Genomic DNA, 25,053 nt, shown 5'->3' on the forward strand with positions numbered 1-25,053 from the left:
CTTGGAAGAGGGTCTGCTTGGTTATTGTGGCGAGCCTTTGTCTTTACCGCCCCCTAGCGAACAAGAGGAAGAAACGCCATTGCTCTTTCTTGCTTGGCTTCTGATGCCATCTGTCAAATGCTCTCAACCCAAATAGAAACTTGTTAAAGCAATTTTGGAACACAATATAGAAAACCACATAATGTAGAGAAGGAGCACCTACCAGCGCTCTGCATTACATCCACGATAAATCATTTATCTTCTGAGCCATTACTATTGGCCATAATAGCAATCTCTCTGCTGCTAATACTCAACTGAAAGTAAATTAACTTGAACTTTTAGTGATAATATAGGCCTATGGATCATCATACTGAGAAAAATGGCTTGATAATATACATGAAAAATACAGCAACAGACAAGTTGCTCTGCATCTCTGTATACCCGTCGCAAGACCCACTAGTTGATGCTTATTTATAAAACCCTCTTAGGCCTCACTCCCCCCTATCTGAGATACCTACTGCAGCCCTCATCCTACACATACAACACCCGTTCTGCCATTCACATTCTGTTCAAGGTCCCCAAAGCACACACATCCCTGGGTCACTCCTCTTTTCAGTTCGCTGCAGCTAGCGACTGGAACGAGCTGCAAAAAACACTCAAACTGGACAGTTTTATCTCCATCTCTTCATTCAAAGACTCAATCATGGACACTCTTACTCACAGTTGTGGCTGCTTCGCGTGATGTATTGCTGTCTCTACCTTCTTGCCTTTGTGCTGTTGTCTGTGCCCAATAATGTTTTTACCATGTTATGCTGCTACCATGTTGTGCTGCTGACATGTTGTGTTGCAACAATGTTGTTGTCATGTGGTGTTGCTACCATGCTGTGTTGTCATTCGTTGCTGCCATGCTATGTTGTTGTCTTAGGTCTCTCTTTATGTAGTGTTGTGGTGTCTCTCTTGTCGTGATGTGTGTTTTGTCCTATATTTTTATTTTAAATCCCAGCCCCCATCCCCACAGGAGGCCTTTTGCCTTTTGGTAGGCCGTCATTGTAAATAAGAATTTGTTCTTAACTGACTTGTCTAGTTAAATAAAGGTTAATTTTTTTTTTTTTTTTTAAGTCTGCCATTACAGATTGTCAGTCCAAGTAGGCTATGTACGTACACCTTCCAGCTGACTTGTTTACCCCTGGGGGTGCCCACATGCACCACAGTTTGGAAAACACTGTAATCGAAACACCCTGGGCTTTAGTACTTAACGCAACGCGTTATCCTGGGGAATATGCAGCAAAGATGCCAAAATGGCCTTGCTTACTAATTTCAAGTTTCAAGTTTTTAATGTCACATGCACAAGTACAGTGAAATGCCTTTCTTGCAAACTCAATTTACCGCAAGAAATTGACAAAAATGGGATTTGATCACCCAAAAGTCTGCACTGAGGTCAATTTGAGGATAGGGGAGTGCATTTGTAGTTGATAGATTGATTTGTTCTATTTTATTATGTTGTTTTCATTCTCATCGCAAGTAAAGCAAGAGAGAGCAGATGTTTCCCCATAGTCCTTTAAACATGCCGGCTGCTTGTTAGTCCTCCAGGTCCCACTCAGGGCGGAACAAACACCTCCACTGGGGAGAATGATGAAGGATATCAGGTAGCTCACAATCTGTCATCATTTAACTGAAAGCTCTGCCGAAAAAGAGGGAGCAGCAAAACAGAGCCGTTAGCAGACACTCACTGTAGAATATATTTTTAATGGGAACTAGAAACTAAAGGATATTTGAGGATCAGTATGTTTGAACTGAGCTCTCTCTCTCTCCCTTTCAAACACGCACACACACATGCATGCACGCACAGGCACACATTAATTCAAGGCCTTTGCTCCCTCAGGGCTTTCCTCACATGGCCATCAGAGTTCTTTCTATGACTGCATTAACTTTGGCCTTCAAAAAGGGAAAGGGCTCTCTCCAAACAGAACAAAATGACTGTGCCTGCAAACAATTTAATTATCAATTGTAGAGCCCATGTTGCCATTTAAAGTGCACTTGGCAAGTGCAATTGGAAAAATGTCATAGAATATTTATTCTCTGTTCTGGTTCATTTTCCAATTCATTCAAATTCTCAATCTTGCATCTGTGATGTTAACAGTAATGTTTCTTAATTGTCATCGACAATGGAGCCAGGAACCTTCCCCAAAACATACAGTGAATTCCATTCCTCCTGCTCCTCTATGTTGACTCCAGGCAGAAAGGAGTTTGTCACGTCAAATTTACCCAGAGTCTCCTATAGCAGTCAGACTAGCATTAGATGTGCAGTAACAGGCAGCTAATAGAGTGACGCTGTCGACCTTGCTGCTGGTAAGGAATAACAAAGTTGATGATATAATAAGCATGCGACATGAGCATGTCAAGAGGGAGCTGTAGGAGAAGGCAGGCAGGGGCTGCCAATGCAACCGCGCATTCACCAATCCATTACAGATGATTGCAGTCAGTAACACAATACAGCAGCTGCACAACTGCCACATCCTCTATAAGGCCTTCATCAAAATGCTTTTTAAGTAATGATTTAGCCCCCACCACCATTGAAAAAAACACCCACCTGGTCACATACTGTAGATGCTCTGTTGATTGTAAAGAAAAAAGTTATAGTCAATCTAGACTTGCAATTAATAGGACTTGTCTGTGAGGTGGATTGATAATGCCTCCCTTTGAAATCATCAATCATGTCAGCTGTGAATTTAAAAAGCGTAATTAGGTACAGTGTTCTTAAACATCCTGTATTGACATTCTTCTGGGGCAGGAGAAAAGACACCATTCTGCGTCATTAACTTTATTATGGCCTGATGGTGCCCACTGCTGTGCTGCTACTTCCCCATCCCCATCCCCAGCTGATGCCACTGTGATTGGGCTTTCAGACAGAGCTCTCCCCCCTGGCCCCCTCTTACTTGATGGTGGTGGTGGGTGGATGCAGTAATGCTTGCAGGCTAGACAGGATTTGGCTTGAGGCATTGTAATAGTCTGGTCTGGATGATAACCAAGGCATTTCCATGTCTCATAGAATCTATATCAATCCTAAATAGACACATAAAATCAGTTATATCATATACTTGCTAATTATTATAATTTATTGTAAAGTAGTATTGTTGATTGAAATCACCATTCAAGATTTTTAAAACGTTGCCTATGTAACTTGTTTTATTGTTGTCTTTCCCCCAGCAGAAAGATATGCATTCCTATATCACAAACGTATCATTACCTGCCCATCAACACCTGGCAGACATGATGGTATATACTGTACAACGGAACGATACATTCTCTCAGCCTCAAAATGGTATCAATAATGGAGGAGCAGTGGGCAGGTGGGTGGATGTAAAGGGGTAATTTATTTCATTTGTTACAGATATATGTCTTTGAATAGAGAATTCAGACTGCACAATTGAAATCTTCATCAAATCACAAACCATATGACACTATTGACCAAGGAGGACTAAGGTGGGTGAAAGACTTGAACACTGGATTCTTGTACATACAAATTATTTGGATTACTGTGATAAACAATTAACTGTAATCTAGTCTTGCAAATGTAGAAATATAAAATGATTTGGATTATTAAACTTTTGCCCAGTCATACAGTGAGGGAAAAAAGTATTTGATCCCCTGCTGATTTTGTACGTTTGCCCACTGACAAAGAAATAACAACAAAAAAATCCAGAAAAACGCATGTCAAAAATTTTATACATTGATTTGCATTTTAATGAGGGAAATAAGTATTTGACCCCCTCTCAATCAGCAAGATTTCTGGCTCCCAGGTGTCTTTTATACAGGTAACGAGCTGAGATTAGGAGCACACTCTTAAAGGGATTGCTCCTAATCTCAGTTTGTTACCTGTATAAAAGACACCTGTCCACAGAAGCAATCAATCAATCAGATTCCAAACTCTCCACCATGGCCAAGACCAAAGAGCTCTCCAAGGATGTCAGGGACAAGATTGTAGAGCTACACAAGGCTGGAATGGGCTACAACACCATCGCCAAGCAGCTTGGTGAGAAGGTGACAACAGTTGGTGCGATTATTTGCAAATGGAAGAAACACAAAATAACTGTCAATCTCCCTCGGCCTGGGGCTCCATGCAAGATCTCACCTCGTGGAGTTGCAATGATCATGAGAACGGTGAGGAATCAGCCCAGAACTACAGGGGAGGATCTTGTCAATGATCCCAAGGCATCTGGGACCATAGTCACCAAGAAAACAATTGGTTACACACTACGCCGTGAAGGACTGAAATCCTGCAGCGCTCGCAAGGTCCCCCTGCTCAAGAAAGCACATATACAGGGCCGTCTGAAGTTTGCCAATGAACACCTGAATGATTCAGAGGAGAACTGGGTGAAAGTGTTGTGGTCAGATGAGACCAAAATCGAGCTCTTTGGCATCAACTCAACTCGCCGTGTTTGGAGGAGGAGGAATGCTGCCTATGACCCCAAGAACACCATCCCCACCGTCAAACATGGAGGTGAAAACATTATGCTTTGGGGGTGTTTTTCTGCTAAGGGGACAGGACTACTGTCAAATCTTGTGTGAGAACCTCCTTCCCTCAGCCAGGGCATTGAAAATGGGTCGTGGATGGGTATTCCAGCATGACAATGACCCAAAACACACGGCCAAGGCAACAAAGGAGTGGCTCAAGAAGAAGTACATTAAGGTCCTGGAGTGGCCTAGCCAGTCTCGAGATCTTAATCCTATAGAAAATCTGTGGAGGGAGCTGAAGGTTCAGGTTGCCAAACGTCAGTCTCGAAACCTTAATGACTTGGAGAAGATCTGCAAAGAAGAGTGGGCCAAAATCCCTCCTGAGATGTGTGCAAACCTGGTGGCCAACTACAAGAAACGTCTGACCTCTGTGATTGCCAACAAGGGTTTTGCCACCAAGTACTAAGTCATGTTTTGCAGAGGGGTCAAATACTTATTTCCCTCATTAAAATGCAAATCAATTTATAACATTTTTGACATGCGTTTTTCTGGATTTTGTTGTTGTTATTCTGTCTCTCACTGTTCAAATAAACCTACCATTAAAACTATAGACTGATCATTTCTTTGTCAGTGGGCAAACGTACAAAATCAGCAGGGGATCAAATACTTTTTTCCCTCACTGTATATTGTGTAGGCATTCAATATCACCATTAAATATGATCATGTTCAACACCGTTGTTGTTGTCACAATAAATAAGGATATCAATCAGTTGTTGACCTAATAAAATTTTCTGGAAATGTTGTTAAGTAGAGCAATGCATTTCATTATTACAAGCATAAGTTTATTACATTGATTATGACATTTCCCCCATTATTTTCTTGGGACTTGGCCCAGGCAGAAGTTGTCCCTAATCACAGTTAACCAGCTAAGCTAAGCCTAACACTATCAAAACCTTAATCAATTTTTTGGAAAATAAACCAAACTGATCTTAGATAGGGCGGCAGGTAGCTTAGTGGGTAAGAGCGTTGTGCCAGTAACCGAAAGGTCGCTGGTTCTAATCCCCGAGCCGACTAGGTGAAAAATCTGTCGATGTGCCCTTGAGCAAGGCACTTAACCCTAATTGCTCCTGTAAGTCGCTCTGGATAAGAGCGTCTGCTAAATGACATAAAATAAAAAATAAAAATAAAAAATATAAGTGCCTGGGAAAAACTTTCAGCTAGAAGACTGACTTGGCTGAGAAGGGTGTAATTGCAGACCGCAATTAGGGGCGTTTTCTTTCTTGATATCAAGTTACACCCATTGATGCTCGCCATTGGTCAGTGGCCGTTTTTTTCACAGGGACAACAGTTGTTGACAACTGTGGCATTTTAGCCAATGATGTGTATAAACCCTGGATGACTGACAGGGGGCGCTGTATTGAAGCCACCGCGCAGCCATCTTGGTACTCCTCCTCAATTGTAAAAAATATTTTGGAAGCTATAAAAATGCATTTATTAATGTCTACATTCGTTTTTGACACGTCTATTCTATTACAGACACCTTAATGCATACTTTTAAATTATATTATGGGAGCTTATATAATTATATGCACATTGTATGCACATTAATACTCTCTATTTGTTTGTTTTTTACAGTATTTTTTTTAGAGAATACTAATGTTGCTGTCCCCACTACAAAAAAAAAAGACTTAAATACATGTAATTTTTTCCTTTAAATATTTAATTGAAATGGAGGACTGCTCCTATTAGGGAGTGCATATATGGCCGACCGGGGGCTTCAAAGTTCTCAATGGCCAATACATAGCATCAGCAATCCAGTGTTTATATATGTCATTGATTGTAGCTAAACCTAACCAAAGAGGAAGAGTAAGAGAGAGGCCCAACTCTGCGGAAAATGTGTCTTTGTTGTTTCGTCCACCAAGCAAGGACAGTGTCTAATTTGGTCAACAAAATAATGTATGGTTTATTTGCTACGTGAGGTTTATTTGATCTAATATAAGTTTCATAATTCTTAAGTTGTTACGAGTGTACTGATATAAGTAGGACACGTGACATCGCAGCAACTTTGAGAAAAAACACTATCCAGGCTCTGTCGTAGCCGGCCGTGACCGGGAGACCCATGGGGCGGCGCACAATTGGCCTAGCGTCGTCTAGGGTAGGGGAGGGAATGGCCGGCAGGGGATGTAGCTCAGTTCGTAGAGCATGGCGTTTGCAACGCCAGGGTTGTGGGTTCGATTCCCACGGGGGGTATGAAAAAAAATAAAAATAAAATAATAATAATGTATGCACTAACTGTAAGTCGCTCTGGATAAGAGCGTCTGCTAAATGACTAAAATGTAAATGTAAAATGTTGTCTCAAGATGGCTATGCATATTCATGGTATGAGGCTAGTAGCATAGCATCTCTCTCCATTGAATACAGGCGGTTAAAGGATTACAATAATGAGATGTATGCACCAATCCAAAGAAAAGATAGGTGGGAGTTAGACTGCTTTGTGGATAACGACTCCCATTGTTAGGGCGGAGAGACATGTATCTTGTCAGTATATCCATAATCTTTGGCCTAACCATGACCCTTTTCCTAACCTTAACCTCAGTTTCCTAACCTGCAACCCTAATTCACCTAACCTGTTATGTTAATTATCCTAACCTGCCACGTTAGTTATCCTAACATGCTAGCTATGTAAACAAATTATCTGTCGAGAAACCATCAGTCTCATAACACCGGAACTGACCAATGGCAGGTATCAATGGGCGTTTCCTGATATCAGCGAACACCCATATCAAGAAACGCCCCGAATTGTGGTCTGCAATTACACCATATTGACTTGGCTGGGGTGCTGAAAAAGCTTGCGCATGCAAGTTGCTGCCGCAGACAGCAGCAGTACAACAGCAAAAAAAATCTGTCTTTGTATTTTTAAACCATGATGATTTTTTAAGCAATGCCTTTCGAAGAGGTACATGGAGAGTAAGTATTTCTATCTAATATGTGATTTCATTCATCATTGGAAGGTAATTACTTGTCATAAATGTGTGCAAAGCCGAGACGGCAACAAAGGAGTCATACTAACGTTCGCTAGCAATCGGCTAGCTGTGTTTCATTAGTTAACGTTAGCTAACTAGCTATCCATGTAGCTAGCTACGAGTTAGCATGCTAACCGCTGGCTATTGATATTGCATTAGCTATAAATTAGATTAAAAGCTTCTCCGTTGTTCAAATAACTCTGAATTCAAGGTTAGTTTTGGCATAACGAGAGACTTCAGTTTTCACTATTGATTGTGTCAACTAGCCAACATTGTCAGCTAACTAATGTTGATGCTATGTCAATCATGATTGAATGAACTGTAAGATGGCTATAAAATGAGGCTAAACTGTAACCTTTACATTATACTAAATAACTAAATTAATTATGCATTATCTTACGTTACCTAACCATTTTGTGGTATAGGTGCCATCTAACAACCGTAATCAATTGGTTAGTTAGAATATCAGGAATGTATTTTCTTTATTGTGCCACTAGCTAATTGCTTTCAATTAGACGCAGGTTGATTTTCATTTCGCTGATTAACGAGTAAACTATGTAATTTACAAGCCTGTCACCTCCTCCAAATATGAGCGGCTGTGTTGTTCTATTGTGGGGAGATGGATATTGAATTGATTGCCAGCTTTCTACACCTGCCGCTGGTGGGTGGTCCAGATCGAATTTGTTGTACTTATAGTAAGCAGTGTGGTGCCCCATTGCTGTGCTCCTTTGATCAGACTTTGAATCATGCAGTAGCCATCCAAGAGAAATGAGTAACCCTTTTATGTTGGGTCTGTCTCTGTGGGGGTGGAGGCTGAGCGAGAGACTGGAGAAGCACCTGACTTGACGGTTGTCTTTTATGCATTGTTGCAGAACCACTGCAGTTTATAATAGTGTAATACATCTTTGATTTGATATCGGTGGTGATGATATGATGACATATGGGTTGGGATTTTAGTCACTAATGTACAGTTGCTGATCACAAATTAAAATGTCAGTGTCCTCCAAGGAGTTGTATAATGTAGCAGTGTCCTGTCCTTACTCGTGGAGTCTGACACTTCTTAAAAGTGCAATTTCCTTTGCCGACTGCCAGAGTGGTTATTTAAGTTACGACAGAGAAGATCTAATCGTTCTGCTCTCTATCTTCTGCTTACTCTGTCAAAAATGAGAGCTTGACATTAGTTCGCCCAAGAGTGCCGTTTTACATCGTTGCGCAGTTGCCCTACATTTTCCAAAGGGTGGATAATTCAATTTCATACCCTTGTTTCCCGAGAAACGCAGGCTCCTTGACTCAGTGCAATTATCGAGTATTTTAAGGGATAATTTTGTCGTCAGGGTGCTACGTTTCCATCATAATGAAGAGCCATTTAACATTCTTCAATGAATCCCAGACAGTTTTGTCTTGATGCTCAAGACTATGACATTAGTGATGCAGTACTACTCTATTGGTTCTCATTTCAAGTTTGGAATGATGACGGCTCAATAGTTGGACTAGGACATGCATAGAATGTAAATATTGTCTAGATTTGCTGTAATGTATTAAGACATCTTGATGAGAAAATGAAATTATTATTATGCCCACTCGTATACATTATTTATCACATTATTAAGCATTTTCTTTATAGGCTCTGCTGTTTCAAATAGCATTGCTTTGTAACAATGCATTCATTATGAAGAGAGGGTAGCTAGATAAATGGGTTCTCATTTAGAGAAGGCACGGTTTTCAAGTGCAAAGCACCACAATGCATGGCAACCTATGCATGTGCTAATTAGCCACTGCAAGAAGCCACCATACAGGCTTTATAAGTGTGTTTTCTAATGTTCATGTTTAATTGACCTGCCAGTGCAACATGACTCTAGCTGAGGGCAAATAAAGAGGAAAGCATGTTTGTCATTAACGTTTTTTCATTAATCCACTTCAGCCTGGTGGAGCAATGTAGCGGATATTAAAGTGTGTAGAGTGGTTTAAATCATAGGGCAGAAATGCTTGGCAAAAATGTCAAACCATGTAGCCTAAACCTTTCTTTATGAATGACTGACATATTCCCATTTAAACTCTACATGGTTTTAGTGCCAAATACATTTTTGGGAAACTTGAAAACAATTGGTGAGATATTTGACAATGAGGCTAATTGCAAATGAGAAACTTCACCAAGTGTTCAATGGGATTCATTCACCATAATACTTAGCTCTAGATCAGGAATGGGCAACTTTGATGGGGGTTGGGGCCACAAAAAAATCTGATCATGAGGGGCCGCAGTTGCTCATTTATCTGCTTCTACATTTTTTTTGCTGACATGGGCTAATTGACTATCAGTGACTGACATAACAAGAGAAACTACGATGCACAACCACATTTCGAAATTGCTCCTTGTGTATGTATTCTTCCATGTCATACTCTCTCAACAGTAAATTGAGACCCAGGGGGGGTATTAATCCGAGGGCCTTCAAAAAGGGGGCCATGCGGCCTGCGGGCCGCCAGTTGCCCATCCCTGCTCTAGATCTATCATGATCTGACCTAATATTCAGCTGTTGCTAATGTATTTAATAATATGTCATTGTAAGTGAATATCATGATTGCCTCCACAGAGACTGTGAATCAGGTACACCACATCAGTGGACATGCTTCAAAAGATTCTGTACTGAGGTCAAAATGTAGGCTAGGCCTATAGAATCTCCATACATACTCATTTTAAACAGTGGCAATGGAACACTGGATTACATCAAAGCCATGTTAAATTTTTCTGAGACCTCTGAGTTCTAGGCTATGAATAACAGATCACAATGTACAAAGAAAGAACAGAGAACTTGAGTCACTTTTCTGATGTTTCAGCTGATTAAGATGCATTGATTAGTGGCAATTAGCATTCAGCACCCGCCTGTTTACTGTGAAATACTGTAGCAAAACCCAGCATATTTTTATGATGTGAGAATTTTCTGTGCGGAATGAGCCACTTGGCTGCTTATCATTTTGTTTTATTCAAAACCAGTCATTTGATGTTGCGTTTTAGAGGTAAATTGACATTTTCTCCAAAACAATGTACGCTACCCCAACACAATCACATTTTATCCTTTCAAAATTCTAGGAAAGGACGTTAAATCACTTGCAGGTGTCTGTTTTGGGTTTTGTGCTTTGTGCTCATAAGATACAGTGGGGGAAAAAAGTATTTAGTCAGCCACCAATTGTGCAAGTTCTCCCACTTAAAAAGATGAGAGAGGCCTGTAATTTTCATCATAGGTACACGTCAACTATGACAGACAAAATGAGAAAAAAAATCCAGAAAATCACATTGTAGGATTTAATGAATTTATTTGCAAATGATGGTAGAAAATAAGTATTTGGTCAATAACAAAAGTTTCTCAATACTTTGTTATATACCCTTTGTTGGCAATGACACAGGTCAAACGTTTTCTGTAAGTCTTCACAAGGTTTTCACACACCGTTGCTGGTATTTTGGCCCATTCCTCCATGCAGATCTCCTCTAGAGCAGTGATGTTTTGGGGCTGTCGCTGGGCAACACAGACTTTCAACTCCCTCCAAAGATTTTCTATGGGGTTGAGATCTGGAGACTGGCTAGGCCACTCCAGGACCTTGAAATGCTTCTTACGAAGCCACTCCTTCGTTGCCCGGGCGGTGTGTTTGGGATCCTTGTCATGCTGAAAGACCCAGCCACGTTTCATCTTCAATGCCCTTGCTGATGGAAGGAGGTTTTCACTCAAAATCTCACGATACATGGCCCCATTCATTCTTTCCTTTACACGGATCAGTCGTCCTGGTCCCTTTGCAGAAAAACAGCCCCAAAGCATGATGTTTCCACCCCCATGCTTCACAGTAGGTATGGTGTTCTTTGGATGCAACTCAGCATTCTTTGTCCTCCAAACACGACGAGTTGAGTTTTTGCCAAAAAGTTCTATTTTGGTTTCATCTGACCATATGACATTCTCCCAATCCTCTTCTGGATCATCCAAATGCACTCTAGCAAACTTCAGATGGGCCTGGACATGTACTGGCTTAAGCAGGGGGACACGTCTGGCACTGCAGGATTTGAGTCCCTGGCGGCGTAGTGTGTTACTGATGGTAGGCTTTGTTACTTTGGTCCCAGCTCTCTGCAGGTCATTCACTAGGTCCCCCCGTGTGGTTCTGGGATTTTTGCTCACCGTTCTTGTGATCATTTTGACCCCACGGGGTGAGATCTTGCGTGGAGCCCCAGATCGAGGGAGATTATCAGTGGTCTTGTATGTCTTCCATTTCCTAATAATTGCTCCCACAGTTGATTTCTTCAAACCAAGCTGCTTACCTATTCCAGATTCAGTCTTCCCAGCCTGGTGCAGGTCTACAATTTTGTTTCTGGTGTCCTTTGACAGCTCTTTGGTCTTGGCCATAGTGGAGTTTGGAGTGTGACTGTTTGAGGTTGTGGACAGGTGTCTTTTATACTGATAACAAGTTCAAACAGGTGCCATTAATACAGGTAACGAGTGGAGGACAGAGGAGCCTCTTGAAGAAGTTACAGGTCTGTGAGAGCCAGAAATCTTGCTTGTTTGTAGGTGACCAAATACTTATTTTCCACCATAATTTGCAAATAAATTCATTAAAAATCCTACAATGTGATTTTCTTGATTTTTTTCCCCTCAATTTGTCTGTCATAGTTGACGTGTAACTATGATGAAAATTACAGGCCTCTCTCATCTTTTTAAGTGGGAGAACTTGCACAATTGGTGGCTGACAAAATACTTTTTTTCCCCACTGTATTTTCTGTTTGCATAGCAGATAGCCTCAGGTGGCTTTGCTTGTCTTACATGACTAACATTTTTGGAATATCCATTTGCACAGCGAGGCTACAGGCAACCCTCTTTTCCTGGACAGGAAGGTACTAAGAATCTGATCTCTGAGGTGGCTACTAGCTAGTGTCATTATTGCCCCACCTCTGCAGAGCTCAGGTCTCCAGCACAGCTGTCAAACCACTCTACCCCACGTTCACCACACTTGAGTCCCCACAATTTTGGAGAGCGACTAGCTGTCAAGCCACACCGTTTCCCCTCATCCATACCAGACTGGGTTCTGAAAAGGGGTAGGTCAGGGATTCTATAACTTTTTCAGCCTGGACCCACATTTTGAAATTCAGTGTTTTCCTGGGACCCAAGCACATGAAAACATGCCCCCTTTTGGGGGCCCACCTCGCAGACAAAGCATTTTAGTGGCCCACCGTCTTGACGGCAGAAAGAGAAATTGAAGTTAAAGGGATACTTTGGGATTTTAGCAAGGACATTTATCTACTTCCCCAGAGTCAGATGAACTCGTGGATACCATTTGTATGTCTCTGTGTCCAGTATGAAGGAAGTTAGTTACAGTGCATTCGGAAAGTATTCAGACCCCTTGACCTTTTCCACATTTTGTTACACTACAGCCTTATTCTAAAATGGATTATAGTTTTTTTTCCCCTTCATTAATCTACACACAATACCCCATAATGACAAAGCAATGGAAATATAACATTTACATAAGTATTCAGACCCTTTACTCAGTACTTTGTTTAAGCACCTTTGGCAGCGATTACAGCCTTGAGTCTTCTTGGGTATGATGCTACAAGCTTGGCACACCTGTATTTGGGGAGTGTCTCCCATTCTTCTCTGCAGATCCTCTCAAGCGCTGTCAGGTTGGATGGGGAGAGTCGCTGCACAGCTATTTTCAGGTTTCTCCAGACATGTTCGATCAGGTTCAAGTCCAGGCACTGGCTGGGGCACTCAAGGACATTCAGAGACTTGTCCCGAAGCCACTCCTGCGTTGTCTTCGCTGTGTGCATAGGGTTGTTGTCCTGTTGGAAGGAGAACCTTCGCCCCAGTCTGAGGTCCTGAGTGCTCTGGAGCAGGTTTTCATCAAGGATCTCTCTCTACTTTGCTCCGTTCATCTTTCCCTCGATCCTGACTAGTCTCCCAGTCCCTGCCGTTGAAAAACATCCCCACAGCATGATGCTGCCACCACCATGCTTCACCGTAGGGATGGTGCCAGGTTTCCTCCAGACGTGATGCTTGGCATTCAGGCCAAAGAGTTACATCTTGGTTTCATCAGACCAGATAATCTTTTTTCTCATGGTCAGAGTCCTTTAGGTGCCTTTTGGCAAACTCCAAAAGGGCTGTCATGTCTTTTACTGAGGAGTGGCTTCTGTCTGGCCACTCTACCATAAAGGCCTGATTAGTGGAGTGCTGCAGAGATGGTTGTCCTTCTGGAAGGTTCTCCCAGCTCCACAGAGGAACTCTGGAGCTTTGTCAGAGTGACCATCAGGTTCTTGGTCACCTCCCTGCCCAAGGCCCTTCTCCCGCGATTGCTCAGTTTGGCGGGCAGCCAGCTCTAGGAAGAGTCTTGGTGGTTCCAAACTAATTCCATTTAAGAATGATTGAGGCCACTGTGTTCTTGGGACCTTCAATGCTGCAGAAATTTTTTGGTACCCTTCCCCAGATCTGTGCCTCGACACAATCCTGTCTCTGAGCTCTACAGACAATTCCTTCGACCTCATGGCTTGGTTTTTGCTCTGACATGCACTGTCAACTGTGATACCTTATAAAGACAGGTGTGTGTGCCTTTCCAAATTATGTCCAATCAATTGAATTTACCACAGGTGGACTCCAGTCAAGTTCTAGAAACAGCTCAAGGATGATCAATGGAAACAGGATGCACCGGAGCTCAATTTCAAGTCTCATAGCAAAGGGTCTGAATACTTTTGTAAAAAATAAATTTCTGTTATTTTTAATACATTCTCAAAAATGTCTAAACCTGTGTTCGCTTTGTCATTATGGGGTATTGTGTGTAGATTGATGAAGACATTTAATTTAATCAATTTTAGAATAAGGCTGTGATGTAACAAAATGTGGAAAAAGTCAAGGGCTCTGAATGCACTGTAGTTCTGGGAGCCAATGCTAACTAGCGTTAGCGCAACTACCTCTAACGTCCTTCATTGCCAAAATCCCGAAGTATCCCTTTAATTTCCTGCAATTCTACCCATTTTGCCATGGGATGGAGAGAAAATATAGCTATTTTAAAGCAAGTTTTCTGCGATGGGGCAGAGACAAAATGGTGCAATTTTATACAATAAATTATGCAATTCTACTTATTTTGCCATGGGGCAGAGAGAGAAAAATATTCAGTTTTGCAGCTAATTTTCTGCAATTCTACACATTTTGCCATGACCTATGCCATGTTAATGATATCTGAGTAAGATTGACTAACAAAATCAATGGGGGCCCCCTGGAAGTCAGGGCCCCTGGGCACGTGCCCTGCATGCCCGGTCGGTATTCGCCATGATTAGGTCAAGTTTAGATGACTGGTAAATTAGTCTAGCCAGCTAAGTATTTTTAGCTGACATGGCTAATTCTTGAGTGAGTGACTGACATAACATAACATAACATAACATAACATAACATAACATAAGAGAGAAACTGCAGAGGCACAAACAAATGTCGAAATTGTATTTGGATATTCTAACTCTTAACAGTAAGTTGAGACCCCGACTGAGTTCGGGGTCTCAACTTACCCACCCCAAGTGTTTTTATTTTATTTTATTTTTTATAAATGTCGTGACCCACCATTAACATGTCCCGTCGAGACCCATACTTTATGAAAGGTTGGGGTAGGTGTTTGGTTGTCTGTTACTGGGCAGTGAGTCACATGGAAGGGCTTAGGAACAAGAACAGGGGTTCGGTAGGGGGTAAAGGAAGAATGTGGTTTTATGAAACATCCCAATCAACAACAGCGGTCTGGTTGGGGGTAAAGAAATAATATGGTTGGTTTTATAAGTGAAACATCCCAATCAGCTCCTTTAAATCCCAGTCAGAACGCTGGTGCCCGTGGTGACATGACATGGTTTTCAGAGCAGGTGATTAGCTTGCAGGGCTGTTGTGATTGGTTTACAGGGCCAAGGTTGTGCGTCTGCTGTTACATGGTGTTTAGTTTGGTAATTCACATGGACGGTGTCATGTTGTTGTTGTCCCACTAGGACAGCAGAGGGAATGAGCCTGATTAGAACTCTTACAGTTTCAATATCGTAGTTAGTCTGGTCCCAGATCTGACCATAGGAGTTGGCAAGACCACACAAACAGATCTGGGACCAGGCTATATCTTCGTAGAGTGTTCTGTTTTTCATGGGGATTTGCATGTTAGCCAGCAGGTGAAATTAGGTCAAAAAGCCCTCCTCACCTAGCTGGTAAAGCCTGCAGAGTCAGCCCCACTCCACCCCACACCAGACCCAATGGCCTCCAGTTACATAACATCACCACAACTTTGTACTATGAAGTTGTTTTGTCTTCAGCTTCAGGGCAATCACTTAGGAATCTAGACCCACACAGCCACACTACACTTCATTGCCTCCTACCTATTTGTTCAACAACAACACCAACGCAGTAACAGGCGGGACGGTCCTTACTAAACTGGCGCAGGGCGACGCGACTTGATCAGAGTGGCTGATCTGGCCTGGGTAGGTTTCCCAGTAGAGGCACTGGGGACATGAAGGTTGTTTGTGCCCCTTCCTCTATCTGACAGGAACAGTTAGTGGATGAGGCCAGTCTGATACGGCTATCTGTTTTATGTCACGAGATAAGGCTGCCCGAATCGGATCACTGACCCGCCTCTCGCTCTCCTCACCCACAACAGGCCCTCCTCCTAACAAGAGGCTGCCAGGCGAGTCACATCATTCTGAGTAATCCTGAAAGATGCCATTAGCAGGTCTGCATTTCTGCAACACAGGTTTTCCAGCATCTGTACAAAGTAAGAACAAATCTGGCAATTTATTGCAACCCAGAAATGTTTTTTACTGTGATCTGGTTCGTATAATTAATTTGATTAATTCGAATATGTTTTAGAACAATATTCCAAATGCCTGTATCGCTCTAATCAAGTTTTTATTTGTATTTTTTGAGTGTTTGTCCGCTTGTTCTCACGGCTCCTTCTGCAGTGACTGTGCACCTTTCTATTTACACACCAAGCTCCTCCCAGTCCCTGCCACTCAGAACAACAAAGATGAAAGATCACTTCTTCCTCTCTGACAACAAGCGGTTTCAACTCGCTATTTGCATTTGAGGTTTGGTCCAACAGAATCGCATATATGGACACCGAAACACATTGAGACATTATTTTACTGTAATAGAGGAGAAGTTAACCTTTTATAACTACACCTTTTTTATGTCTCAACTCCTCAAATTGCGCAAAGAGCAGACCCTACTAAAATGAGAGTATCAATTTAATTGGTTCTGTAAAATGAATGCGCAGTTTGTCGTGCGCGGCATTGCGGTACCATGTACCGCTAGCAGCATTTTAGCCACAGACTGTTATACGAACTGTCTAGTCTGTGTTTTATAAATATGCATTGAGCATAAAAACGATTATATAAGGAATAGGCAACTCGTTCTCATTATGAGAAATAAGGTAGGCCACTTGATTTCAACATTGAACAAAGTGGACAGGCTAGCATGCTGTTCAAACAGTTTGAGACAGAAGGGTGTGTTCAAATACAATTGTATTTGTCACATGCTTTGTAAACAATAGGAGTGGACCAACAGTGAAATGCTTACTTACGGGTCCTTCCCAACAATGCAGAGAGAAAGAAAACAGAGAAATAATAGAAAAGTAAAACACGTAATAATAAAAGTAGTAATAGATACACAATGAGTAATGATAACTTGGGTATATACAAGGGGTTCCAGTACCAAGTCGATGTGCGGGGGTACGAAGTAATTGAGGTAGATATGTACATATAACAAGGAAAAAAGTAATATTTAGCCAATGGTTTCATAACAATTCAACTTTTCTACCTTGTTAGCTAGCAAATAGATCCAATATAACAATTTGCTGGCTACTCACTAGCACGTGAAATTGTTTGAGACCTAGCTGTGTTAATTTTCATGCCTGCTACAAGAAGTTGGTCATCTTTGTTGCATTATGCATGGTTCTGGTTAAATTTGTAACAAAAAGGGCATTTTGATAGACTGACTTGAAAGCCAGATCAGTGATTATTGCAAAAAAAGCAATGAATTAATTTAATTATTAGTGGGTCTTATGATTGTGGAAAGCTCATATTTAGCCTATGTATCATTACACAAGCTCTGAATTCATTCGATTATTGACGACTGTTTGAAATGCGGTGTATTTTACCTTTAATTGTACAACAAAGCTTATTTAGAGAATAAAATAAAAAAACATACACTACCGTTCAAAAGTTTGGAGTCACTTAGAAATGTCCTTGTTTTTGAAAGTAAAGCAATTGTTTTGTCCATTAAAATAACATCAAATTGATCACAAATACAGTGTATACATTGTTAATGTTGTAAATGGCTATTGTAGCTGGAAACGGCTGACTTTTAATGGAATATCTACATAGGCGTACAGAGGCCCATTATCAGCAACCATCAGTCCTGTGTTCCAATGGCATGTTGTGTTTGCTTTAAGTTTATCATTTTAAAAGGCTAATTGATCATTAGTAAACCCTTTTGCAATTATGTTAGCACAGCTGAAAACTGTTGTGCTGATTTTAAAGAAGCAATAAAATTGGCCTTCTTGAGACTAGTTGAGTATCTGGCGCATCAGCAATTGTGGGTTCGATTACAGGATCAAAATGGCCAGAAACAAATAACTTTCTTAAACTCGTCAGTCTATTCTTGTTCTGAGAAATGAAGGCTAGTTCATGCGAGAAATTGCCAAGAAACTGCAGATCTCGTACAACGCTGTGTACTACTCCCTTCACAGAACAGCGCAAACTGGCTCTAACCAGAATAGAAAGAGGAGTGGGAGGCCCCGGTGCACAACTGAGCAAGAGTACAAATACATTAGCGTGTCTAGTTTGAGAAACAGACGCCTCACAGGTCCTCAACTGGCAGCTTCATTAAATAGTACTCGCAAAACACCAGTCTCAACGTCAACAGTGAAGAGGCGACTCCGGGATGCTGACCTTCTAGGCAGAGTAGCAAAGAAAAAGCCATATCTCCGACTGGCCAATAAAAATAAAAGATTAAAATGGGCAAAAGAACAGACACTGGATTTTTTCTTTGCAACTCTGCCTAGGTCAGCATCCCGGAGTCGCCTCTTCACTGTTGACGTTGAGACTGGTGATTTGCGGGTACTATTTAAAGAAGCTGCCAGTTGAGGACCTGTGAGGGGTCTGTACGCCTATGTAGATATTCCATTAAAAATCAGCAGTTTCCAGCTACAATAGCCATTTACAACATTAACAATGTCTACACTGTATTTCTGATCAATTTGATGTTATTTTAATGGACAAAAAAATTGCTTTTCTTTCGAAAACAAGGACATTTCTAAGTGACCCCAAACTTTTGAACGGTAGTGTACATATATACTGAACAAAAATATAAATGCAACAATTTCAACGATTTTAATGAGTTCATATAAGGAAATAAGTCAATTTGAAATAAATAAATTAGGCCCTAATCTATGGATTTCACATGACTGGGCAGGGGCGCAGCCATGGGTGGGCTTGGGAGGGCATAGGCCCACCCACTGGGGAGCCAGGCCCAGCCAATCAGAATTAGGTTTCCCCCACAAAATCAAATCATATCAAATTTTATTGGCAACATGTGCCGAATACAACAGGTGCAGACATTACAGTGAAATGTAAATGCTTACTTACAGCCCTTAACCAACAGTCCATTTATTTTTAATAAAAAAGTAGAATAAAACAACAAAAGCGTTGAGGGGGAAAAAAAGAGCGGAAGTAAAATAAAATAACAGTAGGGAGGCTATATATACATGGGGGTACCGGTGCAGAGTCAATGTGCGGGGGCACCGGCTAGTTGAAGTAATATGTACATGTGGGTAGAGTTAAAGTGACTATGCATAAATAATTAACAGAGTAGCGCAGCGTAAAAAGATGGGGTGGGGGGGGGGGCAGTGCAAATAGTCCGGGTAGCCATGATTAGCTGTTCAGGAGTCTTATGGCTGGTAGAAGCTGTTGAGAAGTGTTTTGGACCTAGACTTGGCACTCCGGTACCGCTTGCCGTGTGGTAGCAGAGAGAACTGTCTATGACTAGGGTGGCTGGAGTCTGACAATTTTGAGGGCCTTCCTCTGACACCGCCTGGTATAGAGGTCCTGGATGGCAGGAAGCTTGGCCCCAGTGATGTACTGGGCCGTACGCACTACCCTCTGTAGTGCCTTGCGGTCGGAGGCCAAGCAGTTGCCATACCAGGTGGTGATGCAACCAGTCAGGATGCTCTCGATGGTGCAGCTGTAGAATTTATTGAGGATCTGAGGACCCATGCCAAATCTTTTCAGTCTCCTGAGGGGGAATAGGCTTTGTCGTGCCCTCTTCACAACTGTCTTGGTGTGTTTGGACCATGATAGTTTTTGGTTATGTGGACACCAAGGAACTTGAAGCTCTCAACCTGTTCCACTACAGCCCCGTCGATGAGAATGGGGGCGTGCTCAGTCCTCTTTTTTTTTCTTCCTGTAGTCCACAATCATCTCCTTTGTCTTGATCACGTTGAGGGAGAGGTTGTTATCCTGGCACCACACGGCCAGGTCTCTGACCTCCTCCCTATAGGCCGTCTCATCGTTGTCGGTGATCAGGCCTACCACTGTTGTGTCGTCGGCAAACTTAATGATGGTGTTGGAGTCGTGCCTGGCCATGCAGTCATGGGTGAACAGAGCGTACAAAGGGGACTGAGCACGCACCCCTGAGGGGCCCCCGTGTTGAGGATCAGTGTGGCAGATGTGTTGTTACCTACCCTTACCACCTGGGGGCGGCCCGTCAGGAAGTCCAGGATCCAGTTGCAGAGGGAGGTGTTTAGTCCCAGGATCCTTAGCTTAGTGATGAGCTTTGAGGGCACTATTGTGTTGAATGCTGAGCTGTAGTCAATGAATAGCATTTTCATGTAGGTGTTCCTCTTGTCCAGGTGGGAAAGGGCGGTGTGGAGTGCAATAGAGATTGCATCATCTGTGGATCTGTTGGGGCGGTATGCAAATTGGAGTGGGTCTAGGGTTTCTGGGATAATGGTGTTGATGTGAGCCATGACCAGCCTTTCAAAGCACTTCATTGCTACAGACGTCAGTGCTACGGGTCGGTAGTCATTTAGGCAGGTTATCTTAGTGTCCTTGGGCACGGGGACTATGGTGGTCTGTTTGAAACATGTTGGTATTACAGACTCAGTCAGGGACATGTTGAAAATGTCAGTGAAGACACTTGCCAGTTGGTCATCACATGCTCGGAGTACACGTCCTGGTAATCCGTCTGGCCCTGCGGCCTTGTGAATGTTGACCTGCTTAAAAGTCTTACTCACATCGGCTACGGAGAGCGTGATCACATAGTCATCCAGAACAGCTGGTGCTCTCATGCATGCTTCAGTGTTGCTTGCCTCAAAGTGAGCATAGAAGTGGTTTAGCTCGTCTGGAAGTCTTGTGTCACTGGGCAGCTCGCGGCTGTGCTTCCCTTTTGTAGTCTGTAATAGTTTTCAAGCCCTGCCACATCCGACGAGCGTCAGAGCCGGTGTAGTACGATTCAATCTTAGTCCTGTATTGACTCTTTGCCTGTTTGATGGTTCGTCTGAGGGCATAGCGGGATTTCTTATAAGCGTCCGGGTTAGAGTCCCGCTCCTTGAAAGCGGCAGCTCTACCCTTTAGCTCAGTGCGGATGTTTCCTGTAATCCATGGCTTCTGGTTGGTACGTACGTACGGTCACTGTGGGGACAACATCATCGATTCACTTATTGATGAAGCCAGTGACTGATGTGGTGTACTCCTCAATGCTATCTGAAGAATCCCGGAACATGTTCCAGTCTGTGCCAGCAAAACAGTCCTGTAGCTTAGCATCTGCGTCATCTGACCACTTTTTTTTTATTAACCGAGTCACTGGTGCTTCCTGCTTTAGTTTTTGCTTATAAGCAGGAATCAGGAGGATAGAGTTATGGTCAGATTTGCCAAATGGAGGGCGAGGAAGAGCTTTGTATGCGTCTCTGTGTGTGGAGTAAAGGTGGTCTAGAGTTTTTATTTTCCTCTGGTTGCACATTTAACATGCTGGTAGAAATTAGGTAGAATGGATTTAAGTTTCCCTGCATTAAAGTCCCAGGCCACTAGGAGCGCTGCCTCTGGATGAGCGTTTTCCTGTTTACTTATGGCCTTATACAGCTCATTCAGTGCAATCTTAATGCCAGCATTGGTTTGTAGTGGTAAATAGACAGCTATGAAAAATATAGATGAAAACTCTCTTGGTAAATAGTGTGGTCTACAGCTTATCATAAGATACTCTACCTCAGGCGAGCAAAACCTAGAGACTTCCTTAGTATTTGATTTTGTGCACCAGCTGTTGTTTACAAATATACACAGACCGCCACCCCTTGTCTTACCGGAGTCAGCCGTTCTATCCTAGCTGTATGTTGTCCATGTCGTCGTTCAGCCACGACTCGGTGAAACATAAGCAGGTGATTTGGCAGGTGATGGCAGGTGATTTGTTGTAGGCCCTGCTTAGTTACTGAAACGTGACATTCGCTTGGATGTGGTTGGGTCAAATGGTGTCTTTAGTTGAATTTCACCAGCCTTTTACTTTCCTGGTCTCAAATCCACATCCTGGACAGTGTGGTATGCTAATTTTGGTGTGCCAAATATCAAATACGCCATGTCCATTGGTCATCACTCCCGGGGTGAGAGACTGAGGTACTGTTCCACTATTGAGCTATATCCTATCCACTATCATTTCTAAACAAGAACATAAACTGAGCGTGACCAAAACAACGTTCTTCTGGTTTTTCAAGGTCAAAGTTTTTGTTTCTCTTGTTTGAAGATAAGGCGCTGTCTGTGGAAAGTTTTGCATGAGAAGAAAGACGACTTTAAAAAATGTTTTAGTTATTTTTTGCCCTTTGTAATCTTAGCCCTGGATGTAATGAGAGGTATGAAAGAGTTTAGTGGATCATGGCTGTCGTGTTTTCTCAAGTGATAAAGCGGTTGGTTATCTGAGCCGACAAGGCGCTAGTGTTTCTGTGGGCCTGATTGAGCAGTCATGGGCTCAGCCTGAGCCTCAGATCAGTGCTGACCAAGCACTGAGTGCTGGGCTGGGTGAGGGTGAGGGTGCAGCAGAGGCAGACCGGGCGGAGAGAGCGAGAGAGAGCTAGTGAGGTGAGTGGTGGTCGGTGCTATGGCACTTTGCCGTAACCTGCTTAGTTTATCATCAGCAGCACCTCTCAAGGCGTGTGTGTGTCCCGTGTGGCTCAGTTGGTAGAGCATGGTGCTTGCAACGCCAGGATTGTGGGTTCAATTCCCATGGGGGAGCAGTACAAAAAAGTACGAACATCTATGCACTCACTTCTGTAAGTCGCTCTGGATAAGAGTTAAATGACAAAAAAATGTATGTTCTTGTGTTAGAGAGAACCAATCAGAATATAGGCCTTTATACAGCCTAACCCACTGGTCCTGTTAGAGACAATTGTTGCTGATAGTGAACGGTATCACCATGCCTTGAGATTTGGAAATGGCCAGATGACATTCTTTCTGTCGTAAAAAAGGCTTGGTGTTTTGTTGTGAAAGGGGGCTGAAAGGCTAGAGTAAATTGTGACCTTCACAGGGTAATCTCGTGCATGTCATTCAATGGCTGTTTGTTTCCAACTCAGAAAAAGTGACAGATTCTCTTTTTTTGCTGATGGCGATGGTCAGAGAGGCTTGAGGACAGCAGCCATAGGAGCCAGACTGGAGGAAATACAGCCATATAAAACGTGCAGTATTAGCAACGGTTGTCACGCAGTCAGAGCAGTAAAATCCAACTGTCACTTCTTGTTCGACCTCCACTTTAAACAAGTCCCTCCGCAGATTCACTCAGCTGAATTGCTATTCCAGACAGGCGTTGTGTTCTGTCTGACACCTGCATTGTCCAAACGCCAGTAACCAGTCAGAGACTGAGCCCTCTGTACACAGACTGGTGGCTTTAGCAGCCAGCGCCTCTGTCTGCTCTGCACTGCATGCTGAATTGGGCTACTGCCTGAAATACTGCCTGAAATCAGCACTGGGGTGAAATGCACTGCACTAGTTTTAATACCCTATAGAGCGTGTGTCAAACTCATTCCATGGAGGGCCGAGTGTCTGCTGGTTTTCACTCCACCCTTGTACTTGATTGATTAATTAAGGTCACTAATTAGTAAGGAACTCCCCTCACCTGGTTGTCTAGGTCAGTGGTTCCCAAACTGGGGGGCGCGGGTTTAATTTTTTTAAAGGAACTTAGTCTGGCTTTAAACTTACCCTTGAAAGTTTTAATAGTAGAATGCAGTTTCGAAATTGGGTAGTGCATCATCAGTTCCTCTTGTCATGTTAGTCATTGCATACCTTAGAGCTATTTATAACTTGTCAGAAATGTCCAGATCAACTAGCCCATGTCAGCTAACGTTATTTTATTTAGGTTTTTTAGCCCATAGATATTGTTGTAATTTTTTTGTCACTCAAATATCACATGAATACACGTGTATAGAATTGCAAGGAAATTAGCTTTAAAACTGCTACATTTAAAATCAAATTGAATTGGTCACATACACATATTTAGCAGATGTTATTGTGGGTGTAGTGAAATACTTGTGTTCCAAGCTCCAACAGTGCAGTAGACTCCCGAGTGGCACAGTGGTATAAGGCACTGCATCGCAGTGCTAGCTGTGCCACTAGAGATCCTGGTTCGAATCCAGGCTCTGTCGTAGCCGGCCGCGACCGGGAGACCCATGGGGCGGCGCACAATTGGCCCAGGGTAGGGGAGGGTAGGGGAGGGAATGGCCAGCAGGGATGTAGCTCAGTTGGTAGAGCATGGCGTTTGCAACGCCAGGGTTGTGGGTTCGATTCCCACGGGGGGCCAGTATGAAACAAAAAAAACAAAAACAGAAAAAATAAAAATGTATGCACTCACTAACTGTAAGTCGCTCTGGATAAGAGCGTCTGCTAAATGACTAAAATGTAAAATGTAAATGTGAGTGTGAACAGTTTGTGCCCATAGAAATAGACGTGTGGGGTGCGGGATGTTCCCCAATGCTGGAAGAGGTGAAAAAGTTTTGAAAGGTCTTAATTTAAAGGAAAAACCCTCGGCCCGCCATGGGATGAGTTTGACACCCCTGCTAAAGAGGTAGTAAACAAGGGTACTTCTCAAACCACCTTAGCTTATGTTTGTCTCCTCTAGTCCCATGTTTTTGTCCTCTTCAGCTGGCTGCATTTCCTGGAGTGTGTGTGCAGTGCAGTGCAGGGCTGATGATGGTGTTTCTGTGGGAGGGAGTTTGGCTGGCTGTAAACATAGTTCATAGGTCGTCAGTGTTGATGTAGTCCGCTAGGCTAAGCAGCAGCAGTATGACATGAATACCAGAGAATCCAGCCAGGGAAATCACCCAGAAAACTACGGCAATCAGTGTTCAATTTATTCTGAATCGAGTCGCGGCAAGCAATCGGATGTGTTCAAGTAGTGTCATTTCCATATTAGAAATAGTTTTAGGTCATACGCTTTCTCTTCCCATGAGGAGCTGGGCATAAAAATGCATTATGTGATGTGCAATCTCAATCTGCCACGCTATTTTAGTCTTGTTTTGCTTGTGAGAAGGTAAGGCTGCATTTTCCTCACTAACCACCACGCCTATGAGCCACCTATTGTGTAGC

At 42.7% G+C, this 25,053-nt stretch overlaps 1 protein-coding gene across 1 annotated transcript in view; it reads left to right on the forward strand.

The window, feature by feature from the left end:
* The first annotated feature begins 7,321 nt into the window (after window positions 1-7,321).
* LOC311136226 (protein FAM222B-like) overlaps window positions 7,322-25,053 on the forward strand; it is an 84,424-nt gene continuing 66,692 nt past the window's right edge. The window contains exon 1 of the mRNA XM_084170347.1: window positions 7,322-7,401. The gene's annotated coding sequence lies outside the window, so the exon portion shown is untranslated. The remainder of the gene's footprint in view (window positions 7,402-25,053) is intronic.

Source organism: Coregonus lavaretus (genome assembly GCF_964263955.1).
Source record: "Coregonus lavaretus genome assembly, chromosome: 10".
NCBI classification, from domain to species: domain Eukaryota; kingdom Metazoa; phylum Chordata; class Actinopteri; order Salmoniformes; family Salmonidae; genus Coregonus; species Coregonus lavaretus.